Source organism: Suncus etruscus, chromosome 11, assembly GCF_024139225.1.
Source record: "Suncus etruscus isolate mSunEtr1 chromosome 11, mSunEtr1.pri.cur, whole genome shotgun sequence".
In the NCBI taxonomy this organism is placed as follows: Eukaryota; Metazoa; Chordata; class Mammalia; order Eulipotyphla; family Soricidae; genus Suncus; species Suncus etruscus.
Window position 1 is genome coordinate 11,216,384 of NC_064858.1, and position 14,691 is coordinate 11,231,074.

Sequence of the window (14,691 nt, forward strand, 5' to 3'; positions counted from 1 at the left end):
CATGACCTGATCAACCTGGGTTTGATCCCTGGCATTGTCATGTATGGTCCAAAAAAATAGAATGAAATTACATTAACAGAACTGCTGCATCTGTCCCCTAACCCTTTACTAGAGAGCCTCCCAAGCTCCCTGTTCTCCACTGCAGTGGAATAGGGTGGCAGGGGAGTCTTCAAATCTCTTTTGAAAAGAAGAGAATTTATATTAAATTCAGTGAGGCCACCTGAAAGTAGAGCTTTAGAAAATTTTCTGTCCTGTCCTTTTTGTTTGTTTCAATTTTTGTTTGAAGCCATACCCAGAGATAGACAAGGGTTACTCCTGATAGATAGACAAGGAATCCCTCCTGGCAGTGCTCAGGAGACCCATTGGGATGCTGAGGATCGAACCTTGGTCAGCCATGTGTGAGGTAACTATACCACCCACTGTACAATCACTCAGACACCTCAGAATTTTATGTCTTATGCATTTCTCTATGTTGGGCTTTGTACAAAGAAAGCTTTCAATGAATAGTTATTAGGTTGGGTGAACAATGAAACTTTTTTCTCACCCACAATCAAGAACCCTTGCTGCTGAAACAGTCTTTGCATGGAAAACTGATATGACAGCTCCACAGTCTGCTTCTCCATGAAAACAAACAAGCAAACAAACAAACAAAAAACCTAAGTAATGAATATACCTGTTGGACTTGGCATATAAAATATAAATTTTAACCAATTCAGAATCTTCTATTAGAAAGGGTTGAACAAATTATGAATCTTCATGCCATGCCATATCAAATGATAAATTTCAGAATGTTAAATGTTAAAGTTAAATTTCAGAATGAAATTGCCAAAATTTTCAAAATGAAAGAAACCAAAATTGATCTACTATGTGGAACATTACATTTATCACTTCCTTTTATTGCCCTAAACATGATTTCAATTTATTTATTTATTAATGTCTCCAAATACCAGTTATTTTTCTTTTAAAAAAAATGGAGGGGGTGGAACAAAATGCTAGGTGCGTTCTACCTTTCTTCTTTTCTTTCTATCTCTTTTTGTTTTACTTTTTGTAAAGGCAGTAAATCCTGTGCCCATTCAGCTAAATTATTGACTATATAAACAGAAAATGAATCCTTAAAAGAACTGAGAGAAAGGGCTCTCGAATTAACTTACCAGCTGTATTTCTACAACTCAGACCTGCCTAGAAAAATGAGCTGTGGGAAGCTCAAGAGAAAGGGAAGCCTGTTTAATTAAAACTGGCTGAGACTGGAAAATTTAATGAATTATAGTCCCTGTGCAAAGCAGATCTCAAGACTCAAAGTCCAAAGGGAGCTGTCAATAATAAAGATGCAATTATCTGAACGGCTTGCTCACGAGACACAACTTGTCTATGCTGGTGCCATGGGTAGTTTCCTGGGGCATAATAATTTGGTGGAGAAATCTCCTGGCAGAGTGTGCTGAAAATATCTACTTGATAATTACGTAGCTACTTTCTATTAATCTTATAATGCGATCATACCTGATATACACAAATTAATCACATATTCAGAATTCTATATTAAATGTCACATGAGAAAGAGTTCCACTTCCTACATAACATCCTTATCACGAAAACCTTTGGGAAACTGAGTTCCAAAAGCCATTAGGGATTGAAGAAATCAAGTTTTTCTTCAAGTCTAAAAAGCAGTTTTTTGAATAAAAATAGAATCCTTTTTATGCAGCTGAAAGAACCCACCATCACATACACTTCTAATGTCCTGGCTGAATTTGAGGGGTGATTGAAAGCATACAGATGTTTTGGGAAGTATTAGAGTCCAGCTTGTTTATGCTTTTCTTAATTTCAAACACCCACACAGTTTTTGACTACTTCATAGCAAACTGTGTCGTATAAGGATAATTTATTTCACGGTGCAGGTAGTGAAAAGTTCAAAATGAATCCAAAGTAATGCATTGTTTCTGAAGGAGTTAGAAGAATGAGCATTTCATTGTCTTTCCCAGTATTTAAAGATTACTGGAAATCCTTCCCACCTCTATCATTTTCAAAGTTAACAACATAGCATGCTCTTTCTTTTCTTATCTCTGCTTCCTCCTCAAATCTCTCTGGTTTCTCCTACCTCTCTCTCTTAAGGACCCTTATGATATTGGTATTACTAGAATATTCCATGACTATCTCCCAATCCCCAAATTCTTAATTGGCTCTCTCTCTCTCTCTCTCTCTCTCTCTCTCTCTCTCTCTCTATATATATATATATATATATATATATATATATATATATATATATATATATATATAAACTCAACTTTATATACCTTGCAAAAGGATCAAAACTTTTCAGTAAAAATTGATGACATGAAAATACCAAAGTATATGTGGAAATCTATTTTTTACTTAATTAATGGAAGAACTACATGCATTAAATCATGTAAACTGGAAAATGAAAAAATTCCAGGGGGTAGGTTAAATCCTGAAACAAGCTGTCCTGTATAGCCACTAAAAGTCCAGTACAAGCAACCCAATGTCTCTCATTTTCTTCACTGTCCTCTGCCACCTACATTGACTGAGGCACCTCAGATCTCTTACTAGGTTGCCAGGTAGGGAAAAGGAAAGCAACAGGGCCAGTGCTAATGGTCTTCTATGCACTCTCTGTCCTCTAGAACTAAACAATACTTCCTGCACACCTTACCTACACACACACACACACACACACACACACACACACACACACACACACACACACACACCAGGACTCCCAGAAAAATGAAGAGGATTTCTTTTACGTAGGGTCTCTGCACTAGAGCAAAGCAATCTTGAATGGTTCGCATCAGTAATCTGAGCACGTCCTTTAATCATCTTGAAGAATCCTGAGCGTTCAGCTTCCCCAACATTAGATAAGACTTACTGTCTTGTACTTTGAAAAATCTGTCACCTGCGCACCCAATTTTCTACTAGAGTGCCCCAACATGCAACTGAATTGAAGCATAGTTTTCACATACACCAAATTTATTTTTATTAATTTTTTTTGTTTTGGGGGGGACCCACCCATCTGTGCTTTGCATTTAAATGTGCTCTGCACTCAAGATCACTCCTAGTAGGTGTGTGGGATCATATGGGGTGCCAGGGATCAAACTCAAGTTTTCCATGTACAAGGCAAGCACCCTACCCACCGTATTATTGATCTGGCCTTTAACATTGTTTTTGAATGATGGAGAGCTACTCTCAGCTCTCTCAAGGGCCGCTTCTGGCAGGGTGTCTGAGGATCAAACTCAGGCCTCCCACCTGAAAAGAATGCACTCAATACCTTCAGCTACCTCGCTGGTCTCTCAAAATAAGTATATAAAATAAAATTATTTACACAGGTTCACATAATAGCTACGGCAGTTATTGTTTCTAAGCAAATGTCCGCTAATTCAATTAAGAGAACTTTATCAGCAGGTCATTTCATCAGTTTATAAGAACACCTGTAGGTAAAACTTGGCAGTGAATTTTTATCTCCACTCGCATCTAGGGCTGCCTTTTTGGTCAACATATCCATGGGCCCCATCTACAGATGATAAGTTAGTTTAAAATCCCAATCTTTGCTATGAATTCCTCTCCTTGACAGGAACTGGTTATTTTACAAATAAAAAGTAAGGGGCCAGAGAGATAGCACAGCGGCGTTTGCCTTGCAAGCAGCCGACCCAGGACCTAAGGTGGTTAGTTCGAATCCCAGCATCCCATATGGTACCCCGTGCCTGCCAGGAGCTATTTCTGAGCAGATAGCCAGGAGTAATCCCTGAGCATCTCTGGGTAAGGCCTCCCCACACCCCCCCAAAAAAAAAAGATAAAAGAAAATATGCTTTCTTTAAGGGAATAAAGTTTAAAAGAAAAAAAAGAAAAGTAATTGGCCTTTTGCATCAAAATTTTAAATTGAAATTGAGTGACAGAGAAAACAAAAGGGGAAATAAGAATCCATCTCTCTTTGGACAGATAAAATTTATAACACAATCAGAGACTGATTGATCCCAAATTTTATATGTAGCCTGGGAGCAGAGAAGCTCATACTCAGAAGAAAACTCAAAGTAGGAAAGCAGAAAAGAATAGAAACAGAAGCTTTATTTAGATCATTCCTGGAGCTCAGCCACATTGCTGTGATGGGTTTGGTTACAGGCCTTTAGCTATTGTGAAAAACTAAGATTTGTATGTAGTGTTCCATTATGGGTAACCAGTTATATAACTCTATAAAATGTAGTATTACCACTGAGTCATTCAAAATCTTGCCTGTGAAAGGACTGTTTGTGCTATAACAAAAGGACTTGCTTTAATTCATCCAGAAGCAGAATGATAACTGATGGATAATTAATCACACTGTCATCTTATTCTTCACTAATTTCTACTACCTACACCCATGTAACATTTTAAAATATCAAAAATAAAATTTAGGAAATATGCATAAATTCTTGGAGAGTTCCATGTACCAAAAGGGGGAATTTAAAGTATCTTAGAGAAATAAAATAAGAATTAATTTCTGATTTCTTTCCAAAGTCAGAGAGAAGAGGTCATTGTGATACAGATTGATTCTTGTGACAAGGCCTAAATAGAGATGTGGCAATTCAATGCGATAATGATATTTATACTGAGGGAGAGGAGAGTTAGATCTCCCATACTGGGCAGATGGTAAAATGGAAGAGCTCAGGGTCTAGTTACAGGATCCTGCTTGTATCAATGGTATTTAGGACCTTGAGAGTCACAGCTGGTAGTGTGGGGGTGGGGACATAATAGAAGAAATCTAACATGGGTCCTTATTCACACAAAACCTACATCCCTGAACCCAAGCTGTCTCTTGGCCTCAAATTATTATGTCTCATAGAAATCTTTCTCAACATGTCAGATGAAAATTACTTTATCAGGGGCTGGAGTGGTGGTACAAGTGGTAGGGCATCTATCTGCCTTGCCCGTGCTAACCTAGGATGAACCGTGATTCGATCCTCAGCATCCCATATGGTCCTTCAAGCCAGGAGCGATTTCTGAGCACATAGCCAGGAGTAAACCCTGAGCATCACCAGGTGTGTCCCAAAAACAAAAACAAAAAAAAGAGGAAAGGAAGAAAGAAATACTTTATCAGAATTTGTTGCTAGCCAGGTGAGCCCTAAAGGAGAAGACCAGAAAAAAGCCTCAGCCTCCTGGCTGCCCTGGAGACAGGGACAGAACCAGAGGAGCATGGCCACTCTCCTTAGCTTTGTGGCAAAATAGTTCTCTTAGTCAATGAACTCCAGTTACATACATAGAAAATACCAACGAAAAGCATGACATTGGGGAAACAACATTGATCCCACCATGATTTGAGAATAAAGATGGTAGCTCTGATGACCTGACAATTAACAACCACCTACATAGCCTCTCAGATAAGGAATTTAGAGAAGAAATATGGAGGATGTTCAAAGAACTAAACTACTATATAGATTAAATACAATCCCTATTCATTTTTAGACAACATTCTTCAAAGACTAAAAACAACCAATTATAAAGTTTGTGTGGAACCATAAAAGACCTATGGTAGCCAACTTATTACTAAAAACAAGAAACTGAAGGCATTTAATTACCTAATTTGAAGCTCTACTACAAATCCATAATGATGCATGGTATTGGACAAAGACAGATTTTCAGACCAATGGGTCAGAATATAATATCTAGAACAAACTCCCAAGAATATGGGAGTCAACTAATATTTGACAAAGGAGTCAAGGTTATAAAATGGAACAAAGAAAGTCTCTTCAACAAGTGGTGTTAAAACAACTGGATAACTACATGTCAGAAATTAAGGATTGACCTATATTTTACACCTTACATCAAAGACAATTCAAAATGGATTAAAGATTTTGAGATTAGACACAAATCCATAAAGTTCATTGAGGAAAACATAAGCAGGACACTCCAAGACTTAGACCTCAAAGAAGTCTTCAATGATAGGATGTCAATGACAATTTATTAGCATCAAAGCTAAATAAATGGAACTACATCAAACTAAAAAATTTCTGTATGGCAAAGTAAACATGAGCTAAAATTAGAAGGCAGCTAGCTGAATGGGAGAAAATTTTTGCATTCAATGCATTAAATGAAGAATATCTAGGATATGCAAAGTACTCACAAATGTTAACTCCAAAAAAACCAAAAATCCTATCAAAAAATGGGGAAAGGAGATGAACAGTCACTTCTCTGAAGAAGAGCAACAGATGGCCAACAGATGACACATGAAAAAGTGTTCATCATTACTTATCCTTTGGGAAATCTAAATCAAGACAAAAATGAGATTTCATCTTACACCAGTGAGATTGCATATATCAAAAATACTGGGAACAATCTCTGTTGGTGAGAATGTGGTGAGAAAGGAACTCTGATTAACAAAGACTGCCACACATCACATAATAAATAAATAAATAAATAAATAAATAAATAAATAAATAAATAAATAACAACCAGTGCTGGTGTAGATGCAGGGAGAAACAAACTTTCATTCTCTTCTGGTGGGAATGCAGACTGGTCCAGCCTTTTTGGAAAAAAATATGGGCATTCCTCAAAAAGCTAGAAATTGAGCTTACAGATGACCCAGCAATACCACTCCTAGGGATATACCCCAGGAACACAAAAACGTAATATAAAATGCTCTCTGCATGAATGCCTAAAGAAACTGTGTTACATCTACACAACTAAATACTATGAAGCCTTTAGGAAAAATAAAGTCATGAAATTTGCTTACACATGGATGGACATGGAGACTCTTATGTTGAGTGAAATGAGCCAGAGGGAAAAGGATAGACATAGAACAATCTCACTCATTATGGGACATATGAAAAACAAGAAGTAGTATGGTAATAACCCAGAGACAATAGAGACAAAGGTCAGGAGGTCCAGCCCAGATAGAAATGTCACTACAAAGAGCAATGAGTGTAGCTAGAGTAAGAAGGGTCTACTAGGATAATGATAGTCTCAATTGATCTCTCTGGACAAGAGCTGAAAGTAGAGAAACTAATAGGCAAGGCACCCCCCTCCACTAACAATAGTGCAAACCATAGTGTCAAAAAGGAAAGAGGGAGAGGGCACGAGAGAAAGATAAAGAGAGACAGAGAGAGAAGCAAAATGCCTGCCCTAGAGATAGGTGGGGGTGGGAGTGGAAGGGAAACGGGGAACATTGGTAGCAGGAAAGGTGTACTGGTGAAGGGTGGTGTATATTGTATGACTGAATCCCAATAATAAACAATTTTGTAACCATGGTACTTAAATAAAGCAAATTTAAAAAAAGAATGACAGCACCATTTATTATAAAAAAAAGAAAATTACTTTATGAGTCTTATTTTCATAAACAGTTTTTCAGATTCTGAAATTCAGAAGCCAATTATAGTTCATCAAAAATATCTACATGATAAAGCACTCAACCTCTGTTCTCAGTGGTGAAAGGAAATAGCATATAACACATGATTTTACTAATTTAAGATGTTTCTTTATGAAACTGCAAGCAAAGTCATCTCACCCAGCTTGTAAATGAGCCTTATTCTGGGGTTTTGCTTTCAACCTTCTGGAGGGACTGGCTATTATAAATCCAGTTAAAAACATTTCAATGAAGAGATTCTCGTTTGTACCATCTGTTCCAGATGATCTAAAGATGAAACATAAAATTCATTGACACAATCCTTAGAGGACTTCTGCAAATGATCTTCCTTCAAATTTGCCTTCAACTTAACCACAGGCCACTTAAATTTCTTTCGACCATACTCGCTATCATGTCATCTGTCTTGGGTTTCCCTGTCACCGCTACAGTTCACCCATCTTTCTGAAAATAGACCTTGCAAATATGGAGATATTTCCGAATTTTATTCTGTTCTCAGATGCCTGCTTCTCCTTCCCTATCTGCTGAAAATTCTACCTGGATTTTCTCTTCTTCCTTAATTCCTATACATTCTCCCTGGGAGGACATGTGTCCTCTCTTGGTTCCCCCTGATCTCTTATTCAAATTCCCCAGATCCTCTCTTGAATTTTAGCTCTAGCCTTTGACAAACCAATCAAATACCTCCAAATGCATTAGTCCTCCGAATTCATAAGTAGCAAACCCTTTAAACTCCAAAATACATGCCCAGTCCTGACGTTCCTGAAACTTTGTTCCCAATTTCCGAGGCCTCCTGCCTTCTTTTCACCCTCCAGTTCTGAATGCTGACAAGTTCTGGGACTTCTTAGAAATCTCTGTGTTCAAGTTGTGGGGAGCAAATCACTGGTTACAAAACTGAGCAAATGCTTCTCTCAGTACCTCGGCTCTGCTCTCTACTGGCTTGTTTGCTCTTAAGACTTTTTAGTTGGATTCACTCACATTCACAGGGTCAATTTTAACAGTTGGCAAATTAGAAACACTGCTTGCAGTCAAAAAGGAAAAGAGAGCTTTTTAGAATTACTTAAACAGAAAATGGAAAAAAGAATTTGAAATTGAAAAGCAAAAGCATGAGCTTTCCACCTCCTCCATTTCCAGGGCTTGCTCCTAGGACCCTGCAATATTTATTTGTTGTTTTCAAACTTGCCAAGCAGCAGCTTACAGGAGAGAAGATGCCACAGAATGGACTTGAGACTTGGCACTGGTGACGCTGCATTTACGTAGAGAGAAACAGAGGAGCTCTGTCTTTCAAAAACTGTCTAATACCAATGTCCAATTTCTTTCCCAAAGCTCAGGCCTATCTTCTCTGACCAGCTGGAGTAGGTTCCTTTCTTAATAAAAATACTTTTTTATTTTATAAAATATTTATAAAATAAAAAAATACTTTTTTATTAAGTCCACCTCTTAATAAAAATACTTTTTTTTTTCCTCGGGGTCACTTAACAAGCTGTAATCTTTCTGATTGTATGTGTTCATGTCCATCTTTCCCCCACTTGTACATACCCCATATGGTCTTCTCACCTCATCTCTGGGACAATTCTGCCATAAAATGATCATTTTAGGTGGGCTAGATGGAATCCTAACTCTTTGTCTGCGTTGGTAAGACTTTCAAAGGTACTAAAATGCATGATTTTGTATTCTTAGCATATGGATGTTACTGGGGGTGTAAGGGGGTATGATAGCTTTATTCAGTGAGTTGGATAAAACCTCCAAAGACTGCAAAAACAGACTTTTAGAAATCTATATTAAAACTATAATCTATAATTTATCATTATTTTATCAAATTTCTTTTTAAGGAAAGTTGAATTGTGGGCTAGAGTGCCTGCTCAACAGGTAAAACACAAGTCAAACAAGTAGGAACCCTACAGGGTCTGATCCCCACGGGAAGCAACTCCCAGGCAAGAGACCAGGTGAAGTCTGTTGGTTTATTGGTCCTTACCTTAATCAGTATTCATACTCCACACTAGGTGTGATCTAGTGATAGGATGACTGAATTCCCACTACTTAGTATTCCTCCTCCACCCTAGGGTGTGGTCTGGTACTTGCTAATAAAAGCATGGGTTTGAAGAAGGAAAGGGGTCATTTTTCAGTCTTCCTCCACAAAGCTGCTTTCCTTCTTAGGAGCTTAGAATGCTTGTGTGATGGGATTCCTAAACCCTTTCACTTCTTGTACCTTTTCGCTCTATGGATCATTTTCTTAGTAGATGTTTGCTTATAGACTCGCATATTTCCAGGTCCTAGTTTTGAAGCCTGGGACTCTGCTTATTGTGGTCCAAAACTCAAACAACAAAGGAAGCTGGATCATACCAAGCCTAATCTGTAGCATAAGCCTCTCATTCTCACAGGTATTTCCTTCAATGTAGCAGAATACTATGTTGTAAAGAATAGAAAATTATTTCACAAACATACATAGGTCTCCTGTATTGTGTGGGTCCCCTACACATGAATGGTAGACAAGGCAAGAACAATCTGGGAGTATATAAGAGGTTGTTTGTTTATCTACTTTTGCTACAGTTTTCCAGGGGAAGAGGATATGAAAACAGCTCAGAACATGTGTATACATGTGATAAAACATCTATCCAAAATCCCACAGCCCAGGCTCTGATGAAGAGTGGATGATGAGCAATCTAAGTTGAAAAAGCCAGGACAGGTGGAAAGAGGAATGTCAGAAGAATCCAGGATGGACCAGCACAGACTGACTACATCACATTGGTTGGAGCAAATGAGGGCTAAACTGTGCCTTTCCCCATTTAGCACTAGCCACTGATGTCCAAAGCATCCTATGTCCTCAAGTTTAATTTCTCCTACCATTCATCCAATATTAGTGGATCTAAATCCTTTCCTCAAGTGTTTAGCTTTAAAAAAACAACAGCCATATTTCTAGGAAGCCTTTCCTGATTATTCAGGTGGACGAAAACTTCTCTTTTCATTGTACTCTGTCATACATGAATTGGTCAGATGGCAATGCAGCATTCTATATGGTAGCATTATCTATATACACATATTTATGAACATTAGTATTTCAGCTCCTTGAAGACGCAGTTCTTATTTACTTGCATGTTTGTGTATGACAAATACATTTCATTGAACTATGGATTCAATGTTCATTATCAATTCTGATTTGCAATGTCAAAGATCTATTAGTTCATTGAGAAACATTGAGATAGCATAGGTGTGTATGTAAGAAAGTTGGTGTGAGCTTAATATGTGTTCTTAATGGCATTTGAATGTGGTAGGCATGAAAAAAACTTTCATTTACTTTTTATTCTACTTCTTTTTAAATTTTAAAACCTTTTTACTTTAGTCATGACTATTTTATGACTTAAGAAGATTCATGAAAACATAATCTGTTGAAATAGCCATTGAGTTTATTATTTTTAGCATTTTCTGAAGTGTACAGAAACTTGACATAAAAAGTTAGTCCAGTAAAACAAACTTGAAACATTAAGTTATTAGTATCATTTACAATGAGTGATTCTGCATTACAGAAACTACCTAATTATTTCTTCTTCACTTTTCTTTTTTCTTCTCTAACAGCATAACACTACTTCAAACTAGACATCTGTTAACTATCAGGCAAAACTGACTTCAACTCTTAACTGCTTTGCTGATGACTGTATTGGAAATCTTATACAACTCACTACCATCTGGTACCATTAGCCTCTAAAATCTTCTAATTCATGCTAGAATATGTGTGCTCATGTGAACATGCAAACAGGTGTGTCCAAATACATATTTGAGATATTTTTCCTTGGAATTTCTTTTAGTAACTCAGAACAGTTTAGTTTATACCTCCTATGCTCATTCTGTTCTATTTTAGTTAAAGTGTTAAAACTGTGAGTGTCTTGGATGGTGTCTTAACTCCCCTGAATTCCACTTATCTCTCATGCTTTTTCCATACACATGAAGTTTGGGGTTTTTTTTTCCAGACAACAAAGCTTCTTCTCCTGTCATCTACTTGATATATTTGAAAGAACCCAGAAAACACTTCTGCAAGAGAGATCATGGTTGTCATTGTATTTTCCTCTCCTGGTTAATCTCAGAGTTTGCACAAGCAAGGCAACTGTTAAAAGCACAAATGTAATTTGGAAGCGGTATCACTGGAAATCCTGAGGCCTTGAACAAGTTCACTAAAAGAACACATGGTTGAAGAAAGGGAAGAAGCACAATTTTGCTTTGATGGAGAGAAGGCAGAAAAAATGAAGTCGAAGAATGGGAAGAAGCACAATTTTTCCCTGATGGAGAGAAAGCAAAGAAAATGAATGCTGTCAGGAGGCCTCGGTGGAAACAACAGCCCTGTCCATGGAATCAAACATGTAGGAAACAGAGCTGCCCAGTGATGTGGGGCTCTTGACAAAAATCTACACCAGAGTTTACAGTTCACAATAGATGATGTACTGTCTTAAGTTTTGTTAGCTTAAATGTTTTCTTAAGCAGGGCTTTTTTTTAAAAATGATCAGATTTCCTTTGACCTGGATAAGGCTCAATTTTCTGAATTCATAGAGAGAGATACTTGGTTGTGATAAATCCATTCTATTCAACTTTTGCCTCCGAACTGAAATAAAAATGTCACTGGTTTTTACCAACTTTTGTGAGATAATAAGGAGGGTGGTGGGTAAGTTGAATTTTGCAGATCTGACCCTCCCTCCAGGGAAGTGAAACAGATATCAAACAAAAGATAACATTGGCTAGGTTTAGATGTGGATTTCTTATCATCTACTTATATAAATATAGACACAGCTTGACTCATCTTCATGCTGCTGTGTCAGTCATGTCTTGCCTGAATAAGGATCCATAAGATTTCTCACAAGAAGCCCAAACCAGAATACTACACGTGAATTTTCAAATACAAAATTCTCTGATTAGTTCAAATTGTTTATGTATACTTTAAGCATTTTGGAGGTAATTGCTTTAGAATTTGTTTGTTTGTTTCCTGAGGGGAGAGCACATCCAGCTGTGTTCAGGCCTTACTCTTGGCTCTGAGCTCGGGGATCATTCCTGACAGTGCTCTGGGGATCCCTATGAAATGCTGGGGATTGAACCCTGGTGGGACATGTGCAAAACAAGCCCCCTAATCTTTGTATTCTCTTTCCAGCACCCTGTTTTGAGTTTTAAATGTCTAAGTACTTCTTTTGGAACACAAACATTATGTCTTATAGTTTTTAAAGGTAAAATTAGTCAACAAAACATCTTATGTCTATATAAAATATAGATATTAAAGAGGAACGGTACTAAGATTATTATTTTTTAATTTTATTTAATGTTCAGGGGTTACTTCTGCCTAAATGCTCAGAAATTGCCCCTGGCTTGGGGGGACCATATGGGACGCCAGGGGATCGAACTGCGGTCCTTCCTTGGCTCGCGCTTGCAAGGCAGACACCTTACCTCTAGTGCTACCTCACCGGCTCTGGTACTAAGATTATTAAACTAATCTTGTTTTAAACAAGATTTTTTATTTACAGATTTTTGATAAAGTTATCTCTGTTTCTTTGTATTTTATAATAATCAAGAGCCAAGAGATAGCATAATCATGTTTATCATGCTGATAAATAGAAATATTTGGCCCCTCTGTGCAGTCTTACCCCATCTGGCTGATAGTGAAAACTGACAGGAATCAGGAGCCACATCTTACCAGGTTTCTCTCTTCAGACATCATCATGACAAGTCTCCAAACAGCAGATTGGCCTGGAGAGCAAGTGGAGAAGAACCAGAGAGTAATGCTTCCCAGAGAAAAATGTTCACAAGTCATGTCAGATAGTAATGACTATGCAACAACTTAATTAGAACATTTGGTTTTATTTGAAGTATTTTCTTTCATGGGCAGAATCTCTGACTCATTTTGTTCAAGTCATTTGATACCATTGGCCATTTTGTGTGAAATGTAGATACGCTGTGAGAAGAAGCCCATGTGATTGTGGTTCTACATATGTCAGGATGGACAGATCCTGACATAAATGAATAGATCCCTTCCTAGCGGAAGGGAAGATGCTCTATGATGGCAAGGATGGAAATGAAAAAGCAGAGCCACAGGAAGAAAGACTCAAAAGAAAATGGTGGCTGATTTCTGGCATATAACTGGCATTGTCTCTGCATATATTCTGAATCCCCTCCAACCACTGCATAGTTTAGATAAATAGGAAGGAGAGAAGAAAATCCTGTTTATGTAGCTGGAAAAAAACAAGATTATGAAAGAGAAACAGTGGCTCAAAAATTATTTGGTGTCTTACGAGACACCTTTCAACAGCCTGTCAAGTTATCTGGATCCCATTCATATATTTAGTCAAGAACTATGCATTGACCATCTGTTTGCTATATGTCAGGAACTCTACAAGATGATGATAAGTCAGGAGTGAGTAAAATGGAAAAGGTTCACTCTTTCCACTTACTGGAAGTGTAAAAGGACAAACCAAAGTGAAAGAGACCAATAAGCAAATATAAGGCAGTGGGTGGTCATTGTAAGAAAATACAATGGAGAGTATGTCTTGGATAAGCTTTGTCAAGGAAGGCTTCCTGAAGACCTTGTGATATGAAGGCCAAGATAAGATTGAGAAGAAGAAATCTTGGGGAGGAATGAATGGGAGCTAAGGATAGTGACTGGCTGTGTGGCTGAGAAATAGTGCTTGAGGAAAAAACAATACGGTAAGGCCAAGTGAGCTGAGCAGGAGATGGATTCCTGATGAGGCCTGTGGGTCACCGCAAAGAGTTTCTGTCTTTCCCCACATGCAACAGACAGGATGTGATTTTCTAATCAAGGATGATGCAAGTCACGAAGGGTTTAGAAACTGTTCTTTTGAACTCTGGAATGCTGATGTGGGATTATAAATGGGTGTAGTCACTCTGGAAAAGCACGTGAGGATTCTTTCAAAAATAAACTTGGAAAGCACAAATGACCCAGAAAGCAATACCCTGAGGCATCTATCTGAAGAATATCAAAATGCAGATTCCAAAGGACATTTGCATCCTTATGTTCAAAGCAGGATTATTCACAACAGCCAAAATATGGGATCACCATAAATGCACATCATTTAGATGTCAGGATAAGAAACTGTGATATGTCTATATCTATGTAGAAATAGAGATATATAAACAGATCACACACATATATACTCAATGAAATAATATTCTGTTCTTAAAAAATGAAAGAAAATATCATTACTTTGGTCATAAAATGGGTGAAACTTGAGATAATTATACTACATGAAATTAAGTGAAAAATAATTATAAGATGGTTTTGTCCAAGTGAAATATGAATTACTAAAGACAAAAATTGGAGGGTCCAGAGAAACAGCACAGTAGGGAGAGCATTTGCCTGAAAAGTG